At 37.3% G+C, this 13,085-nt stretch overlaps 1 long non-coding RNA gene across 1 annotated transcript; it reads left to right on the top strand.

The window, feature by feature from the left end:
* The first annotated feature begins 4,964 nt into the window (after window positions 1-4,964).
* LOC143268674 (uncharacterized) lies at window positions 4,965-11,090 on the top strand. The gene is made up of 3 exons (XR_013044742.1): window positions 4,965-5,693; window positions 7,673-7,753; window positions 8,868-11,090. It is a non-coding gene; the product is annotated as an uncharacterized LOC143268674 (long non-coding RNA).
* Window positions 11,091-13,085: the final 1,995 nt, after the last annotated feature.

Raw genomic sequence — 13,085 nt, 5'->3', positions numbered from 1 at the left:
AGATTCAGATGAACATAAATTAATTATGTCTTCTATAAAATATGTTGTTATATATGGACAAATATTACAAACTGTGAAAATTTTAAAATCTGTAACATCCCAGTTTGAAACATTTTAGACGAAGACTAATGTACACTTCTGTTGTTAGTAGTCAAAAGTTACACTCTACTTTAGCAGAGTTTTCTGCTCATAAGAAACGTTTTTCACTTGCTTCAATTGCTTATGAATGCAGATATGACAATATAAATCAGCCAAACATATACAGCCTTAGATGTTTATAGATATTCTAAAGGCATTTAATAAAAACACAGGCTCATTCACACTGAGATGACTGAGAGCTGGGGAAATGGTCCTCACTGGGGAAGAGCACACCAATTAGTTACCCAACACCAAAAAGTCATTCCCAAAAACATGCATACAAGCAAAATTATGTAATACAAGTTTCTAAATCCATAAATACAACCTGCTATGTTGAAATAATTGCACATTTTAAAAAAGAAATTGATGGGACATTAGACTAGAATTCTGGAACAGAGTTACTTTAGAAAAGCAACTCAAATCTTATAAAGGCTCATGAACAAACAATGAAACACAAGTCTGGTTCGTAGCCACGCAATAGCACAAGATAGTCAAGCAAACATTTGACATGGAACTGGGTTAAGCAATAGACATTCTCTACTGTGTTTACATGCACTTACCAGTATGGAGCATTGCTTTCAGTTTTTACTTGTTGTCAGAAGCCATTTGACTTATACTCTAATATCCTGTTTTAAATGTAATTTCAATATTTGCAATGTGATATTAGTCATCGTTTTGTGAAGTAGTAAAATAGGCAGGGTAGCATGTGAAGCAACATTTATTCATATTCCTTCTTTTCTACTTCATATTCTTCATCTACTTAGAACAACTTTTTCTTCCTGTGCCTCAGGGAAGCCTCCATATCTGAAATGTTTATTGTAACACTGTATACATTATTGGCTCATCATGAATATAAAACAAATGTGCATACATCCTAAGCCCTCAAAAGCTTGAAGTAGCAAATACAAGTAATCATTTGATCATACTTTTGTATATTGTATAAACGGCAACCCTTTAGTCCAAATCATTCCTTCATCCTGGGTCTTCATCTCCTTATTCACAGAAGAGCACTGATTCTTAGCAATGCAACATACTATCCTGGATTCTGATGTCATCTGGGATGAGGTCAAGATGGAGAAATATGAATCACTTTTCTAAACATCATGAGGTACAACCATACCCTTGATGGGTAGATATGTTACCGCTTCCTGGGGTAGATATCATGGAAGTGCCACAGTGCCCATGAAAACAGAAAGCTGGATCTTGTTTGTAACATGTCTGACATGCTGACTTCCCTGCTGTTCCTCATTCCCTTCTCCCATGGCTCTTGCTCTATCTTTTCTGTTACTTATCTCTGAATGGTACCTAATTGGCTTCTTCCTATTGCTCATTTGAAAGATGATATGCAGCACTATAGCAAAGTAAGGTGGGAAGGGACCAAGTCAGTTTCATTTCCTCATCAAACAAGTGAGGGGGAAATCCACTAAGGCATCTCAGAGGGATTGGAAACTTAGGATAAAGGTACTCCTTTATCAGTCATACTTACAGCACAGTAAGTATGACTGAAAATGTTTCATGACAAGTTGTTACGACTCTTGCAATTTCAAATTAAAAAATATATTTGCTCTTAATGATGCAAGGAGGCACTTTATGATTTAGGAATGGATCTTATGTAAAACTACTTGTTCAGCTCAACTAACTCATGGGTCCTAATGGCTCATGAGTGTCCTTTTAAATTCCTATTAAGATAAATGAGACCAAATGGCATATTTCACTATGCTGCCTAAATTGGTCACATTTTTCTACATAGTGCCTGGCTCTTTTAATATAATAAAATAGGTTACAAAAGAAATTATATAAGCAGGTACTTGTGCCCCAGAATTCACCCTCTTGTGTTGGATAGTCCAGCCTTCTTTTAGCAGAAAAGGGAAGTTAGAAGTCAAACAGCTGGACTTAGCAATGTCTCTCATTTCTCTTCTTTACTTTTTGCTGTTCATTGTCAGCAATTCTCTGGGTTCCTAAATGCCTCAGATAGACAAGCAGAGGAGGAACTCGGGAAACCAGCTCTTCCCAAAGATCATATGGCCTTGAATTGGTTTTTCATACCATGGTATTAGTAAACTATTCCCCAGGATGCCATCAAGCCTGAAAATATAGCTAAACACAGAGAGGAAAAGAATACCCAAAAATGTATATTGTTCGTGTGTTTCAGCACCATATATTGTACTTAGCTTCATTTTTTTCTTGTGTATCTGAGATCAAATCTGTTATTTCTTTGATGTGTCTTGTAAGTTCCACAGTCCCACCCCCAGACTAATTACTGCATTTCTTTCATGGTATTTTTGCCTTTGACTCCTCCTTTTTAATCCCTTAATATGTTAAAGAAATGGCAATTATGATGCAGAACTTAGACCTTCTTGCAAAACCTTAGAGACTGAAAATAGAGAAAGCTGGAGGCAGAAGAGTTATTTAAAAGCATCCCTCTGTGCTACTGATTTCTACATAGGAGGAAACCCGACTGTTAGCAGTCAAGGAATTAATGGAAAGCCTTAGAGCTGATAGTAAAGCTGGTACATTATCTGGTCTCCCGAAATGATGTCCTTTGCCTCTGTACACTGTTTCTTGTACTTGGACACTGGGTATCTTCTCCCCAAAACTTAGCATGAATAATCTTGAAATTCCTGTGGAAAGAACCTTGGACTCTATTTTTCTCATCAGCACATTTCTCTTCTTTCCTTCCTTCCTTCCTTCCTTCCTTCCTTCCTTCCTTCCTTCCTTCCTTCCTTCCTTCCTTCCTTCCTTCCTTCCTTTCCTGCCTCCCTCCCTCCCTCCCTCCCTCCCTCCCTCCCTCCCTCCCTGCCTTCTTTTCTTTCTTTCTTTCTTTCTTTCTTTCTTTCTTTCTTTCTTTCTTTCTTTCTTTCTTTCTTTCTTTCTTTCTTTCTTTCTTTCTTTCTTTCTTTCTTCCCCATAGTTATGTATACCTATGGCATAAGTCAAGAGAAGGAGATATTTGTCAATTAGTGGAAGTATGTCTAAAGTAAGGATGGGCAGCAGAATCTCCTGGCTCCTAGGTACATATGGGATGTCTAAAGTTTTTTCTCAGAAATCCCATCAAAATGCAATCAGTTTTTTTCCTCATTTTTTCTCCTCCATTGTATTCTAAAAACTCCTTTGTTATTCATAAAGGCTAGTGTTATCTCATGATGTAATTGTTATATTTACTGACTTCCTGGTATGGTACAGAGATACTTCTGAACACTCAGTGAATATTATATTGAAAAGATATGGGAATAGTGGACAGGCTTTTCTCATTCTTGATTTTAATGGTATTACTTCACTTTTTCCTCCATTTGGGATGATGTTGGCTGTGGATTTGTCATATATAGATTTTATTATGTTGAGGTATGTTCCTCCAGTCATATTCTATTTAGGACTATTCTCACGAAGCCATATTTTTTTTCAGTAACCTTCCCTGCACCTATGATCTATTGAAATGATCATGTGATTTTTGTCTTTAGTCTATTTACTGATTTGTTACATTCATTATGTATGTTGAATGAGCCTTACATCTCTTGGATAAAGCCCACTTGATTTTAATATATGATCTTTTTGATTTATTCTTGTATTCAGTTTGCAATTATTTTGTTGAAAAAATTTTCAGCCTTGTTTAACAGGGACATTGGCAATATAGTTAATTTTTATTGTATCTTTCTCTGGCTTTGATGTTAGAGTTATGCTGTGTTTGTAGAAGATTTTGTAAGTGTTCTTTCTGTTTCTACCCTTTAAAAACATAATTTGAGAAGTAATGCTCATAGTTCTTTGAAAGTCTGGTTGAATTCTGCTGTGATTTGATCTGGATTTGTCTTCAGGGCTTAGAGCCGAGTCCCCAAGAGGACATTTTGTTTCTGTTTTCAATACTATAACTATTCCATATTGGGCCTCTTATATCTGGATGAACATCTCTTTCTCTAGGTTTTGGAAATTTTCTCTCAAGATCTTGTTGAAATACATCCTTTGCACTGGTAGGTATTCTTCCCTTTCACCTATGTCCATGATATGATGTTTTAATTGTTTTTTAATTTCCTTACATGCATGCAACATGTTTTGATCAATGTCCTCCTCCCCATCTAATTTCCCTCTATCTGTCCACCAATTTTCTCTCCCAACATCTTGTATTCTTTTTATTTTACACCCCCACCAGTCTAAGTGCTACCCGCATGTGTATAGATGTAGGACCATCTGCTGGAGTATGGGTAGTCTCTCAGAGGTCATTTCTCTGAAGAAACTGACTCTCTGTCTGCCAACAGCCATCCATTATCAATAGCTGCTCATCTGGAGGTGGGACTTCATGGGTCCCTCCCACACACATGCTGAGATTTTTGCCTGACTTGATTTTGTGCAGGCCTGGTATACACATATTCTTTTCTAGCTTTAACATTGACTTTTTTTTTTTTTAGCATGATCCAGTTTTTCTACCTTGTTTTCCAATTCTGATTTACCTCCCCTCCTGTCCTGCCCCCCTAACAACATGATCCATTCTACTAATGAGACTTTCCTTTGAGTTTTTTTTAATTAATTAATTTATTTCCAGCATATATTTGGTTTAGGTTTTCTTCAGCAATTCTGTGTGCTGGATTCTATTTTTATATGTTGAATTGACTTCTTTATTTTATTTATCTGTTCATTTTTGTTCTTTTCAAATATCTTCAGATCTTCTTTGAATTGTTTGAACATAATTACAAACATTGTTTTAATTCTCTTTTTGGAAGCTTATTTTCATATGCAGCATTACTATTTTTGGAGGAGACATGTTATCTTGGTTTATTATATTGTTTCATGTTTTATATTTATTTTTAAATTATGTATATATCTCTGTGTCTATGTGTGTCAGTGTGTGAGTAGGTGCATATGAGTGTGGTTACCCATGGATGCCAGAAGAGGACTTTGTATCTCCAGCCACTGGAGTTATAGATAGTCATTAGCCATTCACCACAGGTTCTGGAAGCTGAATGGATCCTTAGCAAGAACAGCATGCATTCTTTACCACTAATATATCTCTCTAACCCTAACTGATTCATGCTGTTTTTGTTTCTGAACTGGAATTTGGGCACCTGGAGTATGTTGATTGATGCTTTTTTTTTCTTTCTTGTTCAAGGTGCCTTTCAGTAGAATATTCAGGAGGGGACTAACTCATAGCAGGGATGTTTATTTCTTTTTATCTAGTATTGAAGGTGATTGGCTTTCTCCAAGTCTTCATATGGTTACCAGCTACTGTTTAGCACTTGAGACTGCTTAGAATGAGTTTCCTCTGCCCCATGAACAATTCAGACATCTCAAAGTCTCATGGGGCTACTGGAGGCTCCCTGATAGGGGGCCAGCAGGACTCTGGTAGGTTTTAAAGGAATCTAGCATAACCAGAAGACAATGGTCCATGGTTGGCAGCCTGGGCTTTGGAACAACTCAAGTAGTTGATGACCAAGTGGGGGGCTTTATTTTCTATCAGGGTCTCTGGTTACCCAAGGTGGCTAGAGAGCAGGCCCTGGGTGGGAGAAGAGTTGTACTCTGGAAGCCATGATGGAAAGAAGAGGTCAGCAGAAAGTGGCAGTACCTGGCAGGTAGGTGATAGCCTTTGGAGAAACCCTGACTATTAAATATTATTAAGATCATACCTTAAAAAGCAAAAAGGTAATCACATTATAACTCAGCTGAGTTTAAATAACAAAAAGTCAAAAGGTTTGTAAAACAGTTAAATCCATTTTCCTCTGCTTATATTTTACAATTCATTTTTTGCCATATTTGACCAATCACATATGTATCCATTATCCCTTTATCTAGTCATCAATATATCTTTTTCCTGTAAAATGTGGAAGACTTTACCCATAAACATTTCCATATACACACCATTAACAAGAGTTTGATATTTGTTTAACACTTAAAAATAATGCTCAGACTGAACATATGTTTAGTATTTGAAGTTTGACCCATGGAATAATTAAATTAGCTGAATGGCCACTAAACCAGGGATGGCCCTTGTGATGAGCTGATATTTGAATCAGAAATTTGTGAACCAAAATGAAAAATGTATTATTATCAATAGTGATCATCTTTAATCACCCCATCCACAAAGTTTATTTAGAATTAGGCAAGTCAGTCATATTTTTCCCAGGAGTCTGAAGTGTCAGGATGAGGAATGATTTGGGAAACTCTCTAAATTGTGATGAATCATACAGCTTTCCTCAAGGCAGGGGTTAGAGGAATATAGATAAAATCAGAGCGACCACTTCAATGGTTTTAAAACTCTCAGCGTCTTTTTTTTCCTATGCTTTTATTAGGTTATGAAACTCATATTCTTTCCATTGGTTGGATAAAAAGACCGTCTAAATCATTCAAATAGTGCATTGATACAACAGTCCTACTCCATTTACCAGTTTGCCTGTACAAAAAAAAAAAAAAAAAAAAGCCTTGTGATTTTAACTGTTGCTACTGCCTGAAAGCCTTCATAACTTAGAAAATGCTCACAGCATATTAATATCCACTAATGCTCAGACAAAAAGAGAGGAAACATATCCTTATTCTGATGGTAATAAGGTAAATTACTGGAAATGCTGTTTTATGTAGCATCTAGTGATCAAAATATGTTGTATCTTCATTGTTTCCCCTTACTTCTCTTTCATCTTTTTGCTTATTAAGAGGCAGAATGGGCTTCTGTGAAACTCATGACTGTGGAATTACTTCTTCATTTCTGGCATGGAAAAATCTCAGCAATAACTGAGGGAGCTGAGAGAGTATGTAAAACTCACTTTTAGCAAGACTTAGCTAAAGTCCAGATGAAACCTGACTTGACTTGCTTTTTTTTCTTTGAGACCACTATTGGGATCATACTATAAAGAATATTGGAAACACAAAAATATTGGCTAAACTTCTGACATCTGGAAGGCTGAGATTAAGTAGCTAGTGTAGAGAGCAGAGGGCGGCATTTTCTTCCTTCCTGAATCTATGTGTTAAAGAGCCTATTCTTTCATAGAATGGCCTGAACCCTTCTGGCACACCTTCATTCAGTAGGAGTCTAGGGAGTGGTCAAAACACAAGTTGCAAATTTCAGGTCTCCTAGGAGAAAGAGGTTTGTGTTTTAGACACCTGAAATAGGCCAAAAGCAGCAACCATAAATTAGAAATAACAACTGATCTGCAACCCAGCTCCAAGGAAATATGAAGTGGCAGGAACTGTGCAATTCAGAATTCTAAGATTCATTGAAAGTGAGCATTGTGTCTAACCCCATTTGTTCAATGCATCTTGTGCATACATGCTCAGTGAGGCAGATTCTTCTTTAAAAAAAACCTGGAAATTTGGATTTAATATGAAGTTGCTTAAAGAAATCTTATAGATCCTCAGGAAATGTGATTTCTATTTCCAATGTAATTGATGCAAATCTCTTGTTTCAATCTGGTGGCACAAAATGTGCTACGGTACCAATGTCAACATAGAGGTGAGTGCCACTTACTGATGATACTGCTGATAGCATGCAGGCTTCCACTGCAGTTCACTTTCTTTGTAGTATGGAACCTGCCTGAAGACTGTATTTGAACGTTTTTAGAATGTGAATGAATCTAATCCCTGCAGTAGTTGTTATGGATGACGGAAGCAAGTTCCCAACAGTCTGATCTCACAAATTGTGGTAAGATTTATTTAAGATAAAAAATAAGGTCTCTTGAATCTAGCTCATTAGATCATGTGGGAAAATATGATGCTTTTTTATTTCCAACTAAATTTCATATCTTTTAAAAAGGTTATTTTTTGCATACGTAACAAAGCAAATCTTACTCCTTGGAGAACTGATCTTTGTTACCAGCATTCTGTTACCTCTCTGGCTTCATGGTGCTCTATAGGATTCTAGCTCCTTTTTCTCTCTAGTGGTAGAATACAGTCTAGCTAAGCAGTTCTAAGAAAGCTTTTGAGGATCTAACATTTTATTTTTTAACATTTTATCTTTTTAAGTCATTTTACATACCAACCACAGATACTCCTCTCATCCCTGCTCCCACTCCCCACTGCTGTGGGATGTCTTTCTGTATGCTACAAATATATGTTGCTCTGATTGGTTGATAAATAAAGCTACTTGGCCTATAGCAAGGCACTTTAGAGGCAGGCAGGGAATCCAGGAGAGAGACAGGCAGAAGAAAGGCAGAGAAGATGCCAGCCTGCCATGCAAGGAGTAGCATGTGATGGTGCACAGGTAAAGGCATGGAACAGGTAGTCACATACAGATTAATAGAAATGGGATGAGTTTAGTTATAAGAGCTAGCTAGTAAGAAAATTGAGCCATAGGCCATGACCATGCAATTGGTAATTGATATAAGCCTCTGTGTGTTTACTTGGGTCTGAGAGGCTGCAGAATTGGGCAGGACACAGAAAAACTTCCAGCTATACGCCCCCCCCCCCCCCGCGCCTTTCTCCCTTCCCTATGGTGGACCACAATCTGGTCCTTCCTCCCTTCCCTATGGTGGACCACAATCTGGTCCTTCCTCCCTTCCCTATGGTGGACCACAATCTGGTATGCAGACAGAATAGAAAACTAAGGCTGAGAAAACCTGTGTCTAGACCTCTGGTAATTTAGATAGGGTGCTAAAGAGGGTGGCGCATCACACAAGATAGGCTGGCTCTGCTCAGTGGCAGGCAGGAGATTGACATTAAGGGTAGGAAAGGCAGGTGGTCATTCATATAAATGGCCAGTGTGGTAAGAACTCATGGGCAAGATTCTTATTCCTTTTTATTGTTAATGACCAAACTAGGTAAATTTGGGGTGTGGAGTAACCAGAGGTCACTTGCTTCAGAGGACAATACAGAAACCAAGGTGAGTTATAGAGATACTTCAAGACCCTGGATTTGATTCCTCAGGCCCTGAAAAGAGGTGAGCATAATTGAATTTATATTTCTTGAGAACATTAGTATTGGCTTCCATTGACCAGTTGCTAAAAATCACTGTAGTGCTTTGAATATTGTCTACTAAAACAATATGTTTAGTTAACAGTCCCTGGTATCTATTAATGTTGCCTTGTTTGAAAATAGTCTTTGCAGATATAACAAACACAAAGGTTTCAATATAAGATCATTCTTGACTTTGAATAAGTTCTAAATCTGATAAAAACATTGTCCTTATAAGTGAAAAGATGAGATGCATAGATACAGAGACAATATTCTGTGAAAATAGAGGCAGAAATTAGAATTACGCAGCTATGGCCACATACCACATAGGTCTGCTGGAAGGCACCAGAATCTATGTGGTGATAGGGCATACTGTGACTCAGCATTCCCAGAAACATTACTCTTACAACACCTTGATGTTGTATTTCTAGCATCCAGAACTAGCAGAAAACACATCTCTGTTGTATTGAGCCACGTCACTTTGTGGCATTTGTTGCAGTAACCTGAAAATCCAACTAGTCACCCAGGCCCTCTAAAGCTCTGAGAACGAACTAAAAGTAGAAATATGTTATGATTAGAATAACTCTAAAATTAGAATCTTAGATAGGGCACTTCACTAGGAAATATAAAAAAGTCAAACCTTTCTACTGTAGAATTAATTCCAATATTGATTCAAATTTTCATTTTCTATCAGTTCATTCATTCTTTCTTCAGTACAATTCAACCCATCAAATATTTATCAAAATAATACTCTGTGCTGGACAGTATTCTTCTAGGTACTTGAGAATACATGATCAATCCAAAGGAGAAGACAGTTATCCTGTCTGCATATATATGTTGTTACATGGGAAGGAGATTTACAAAATTAATTCAATAAATCCATAATTACAGGTGACAAAGATGTTGGTGGCATTTCAACAATGTTTTTTTTTTTTTTTTCCTGTAGCCCCTGTTAGCTCAAGCTCATTTTATTCTTAATTATAATGACCATTCCTTGTATAGAATAAGGGAGAAGACAAATTGAAAATGAATCTATTTAAATGAAATCATGTTACTGGCATGGACCCCTGTCGGATTCCACCTTGATCATGGCTGGTTACATCTACATTTGAGCTTTGAATTCACACTTAATGGAGAATCAAAGCAGTTCAATTCCCAACACAGCGTTGTGCTGTCACTTGATACATAAGTGAAAATAAATAACCTCAGTGGCAGCCCCAAGCTCAGAATACTTAATGTCCTTTCCCTAGCAATGCAAATTGCTGTAGTGAGGGCTGAAAAACTGATTGTGTTTTTGAATGGGAAATGTAGAGGTTCAACCATTGTGGAGAGGTTTTTCATGTTGGAAAGCGAAAGCATATCAAAGCCCAGGAATAGATACAGGCTGTGTGTGTGTGTGTGTGTGTGTGTGTGTGTGTGTGTGTGTGTGTGTGTGTGTGTGTGTGATTTTTCATATTTTCCTAATTATCATTTGTGATGTGACTAAGCTATTACTGTAGCCTGGCTTATTTCTTTGGAGCTTACACTGTGACATTTGTCCACACACCCAACTGTTTACCTCTTGCTCATCTATGCAGAACTTAGAAGGGGATGAAAGACATTTTGTTCTTTAACTCACATATCTCAGCCAGAGCAAAGAATTAAAAAACAAATAATAATAACAAAGGAATCAGCTAGAAGCATTGATGGGCCGGGAGACAGGGAGGCTGGTTTATTTCGCAGGAACAGGCTGTGTTATAAGGATCGTCCAGCTCTAGCCATGAAAAAGGAACTGGGTGGGGTCCTCCTAATGCCCACCTCTCTGTAGCTAGCTGTTACAGCTCAGTGTGTAGGAATCTGGGAAATGCAGAGGATGGTGTCTAACCAGAAATGGCAAAAGCAAGAAATGGTTGGTTAAACTGCTATGTTGAGAGCACTCTAGTGCTGAAAGCCATCTAAAAGCTGTGGGTCACAATGTAGAGGCAAATGGGAGGAGTCAGCTGTGGTTCTTTCCATAATCTTTGTGACTGTCTCAGCAGAAAAGATTGGATTTGCTGAGTGTCAAAATCTGTGGAAAATCCATTTTGGTTAAAGACAATGCACAGAGGCCCCCCCCCACACACACACCATGAATTTCCCACAGCATCCCTCTTAGTGAATTCAGCTCCGAACACCTCCAGAAAGGAAATGAATTACTTAGTAAGCCCAGGAGAACCTGTCTTTGACTACCTATTCAAGCCCTGGTATCACATAAAGAGAACTTGTCTAGCATTTACAGATAGAGTTGGAACAACAAATAATGAGATGAGGGAAGGAAGGCACCTAATGCTGCTTTCAAACTTCAAACTTCAGAAAAAGAGGGAGGTATAATTTAAGATCAGCTTTGATATTTACAATGGAACGAAAACATCAAAATTCTGACATGAAGCCATTTGAAGCTCCAAGCAGCTTTAGAATTGCTTATTTACTTAATTCATGGGTCTTCAGAATTCTTTTATTATTATTTTTGGAGATGGCCAAAGATACTCCAACCATTGAATAATGTTTAGTAGAATGAATGGGAAAGAAAAAGAAATTATTTTGATTACAGGCCCATTACAGACTGTTAGGGCTATTCTTGTTTGTCAACACAGCAACAGCTGTTATTAACTAAAACCCAAGCAGTTTTAATACTTCTGTGTACATCTGTGAGGGATTTTTTTCTTAATTAAATCATTTGAAGTGGAAGACCCACTTTTAATTGAGATCTTTTGGAGTGGAAAGATCTACCTTTAATCAGGGCCACACCCTCTGCTGGTAGCCTATGTAAAGGGCATGGGTGAAGGAAGCTTGCTATCAGACTGCTTGCTCTCATTCTTGCTAGCAAGTCCATCCTTTTACTGGCATTAAAGCCCACTTCTCTGAGATTCTGAGCTATGCTGAAAACCCGCTGAGACATCCAGCCATATGGACTCAATGACCTGAACAACTACTGAATAACTGGACTTTCCAATGCAGAACAGCCATTACTGTACAAGAAGGACAACAGACTGAAAGCCATTTTAATAGAGTTTCTCTATGTATATTCTATAAATTCTGTTACCCTAGAAAACCCTGACTAATACACATACTTATTTAACTTATTGGTTATATTTCATGCTTAAATGATTCCACTGATAGAGTTTGAGATTTGAGTCATGGTTAACACATTTTCTTAAAAATTTTGTGACATTCACCTAGTGTACGTTTTGTTAAAGGAATGATAAGAACATAACTCAAAAAGTTCATAAAATAAACTTCATAAAATAAAATTAAGTAAACCATATTACTATTTGTGTTTATATATGTACATACATACATGTATATTTATATATTTCCAAAAAGTAACAAGATAAATGCTAATCTATAGAAAATTTAAACCCAAAGTTGCCCTGACATGCATTTTTGAGGCTAGAAGGAACATTGTCAAACATGAATTACAACTTTATGACATTATCTGTGTATGAAGAACTATCTTAAATTTTTTTTAATGTTCATTATATGTGTGATCTGAGGAAGTGAGTCTCTGATTCAGGGCATTCCAAGTATCTTCATTCATCTGATAATTTGAAAATATTTGTTATTAATATGGATAATGGTCCCTCAGTAAGTCTATGGGAGTTGTCTTACTTTTTTTTTAATGAGATACCTGGGGCTGGTGAGATAGCTTAGCAGTTAAGAGTACTTGCAACTCTTATAGAGGACCCATGTTCTATTCTCAGCACTCATATAGTTTTCAGAACTATGTGCAGGGGGAGAGGCTTGGACCCTCCTCAAATGAATGTACCAGGCTTTGCTGATTCCCCATGGGAGGTCTTACCTTTTTGAAGGAGTGAATGGGTGGTGGACTGGGGGGAAAGGCTGGGGGTGGGGTGGGAGGAGGGATGATAGGAAGATCTGTATCTGTGGTTGGTATGTAAAATGAATTTAAAAAATTCTTGATAAAGGAAAAAAGGAAAAATAATTGAAAAAAAGAAAACCTATGTGTAATTCCAGTTCTAGGGAGTCTGATGTACTCTTTTGTCTTCCTTGGGCAACAGACACACATGTAGTACACATACACACATTCAGTTAGAGATTCCTACACA

This window comes from Peromyscus maniculatus, chromosome 15, assembly GCF_049852395.1.
Source record: "Peromyscus maniculatus bairdii isolate BWxNUB_F1_BW_parent chromosome 15, HU_Pman_BW_mat_3.1, whole genome shotgun sequence".
Classification (NCBI taxonomy): Eukaryota; Metazoa; Chordata; class Mammalia; order Rodentia; family Cricetidae; genus Peromyscus; species Peromyscus maniculatus.
Note: the sequence above shows the minus strand (reverse complement) of the source record. Positions and strands in the feature narration are given on the sequence as shown.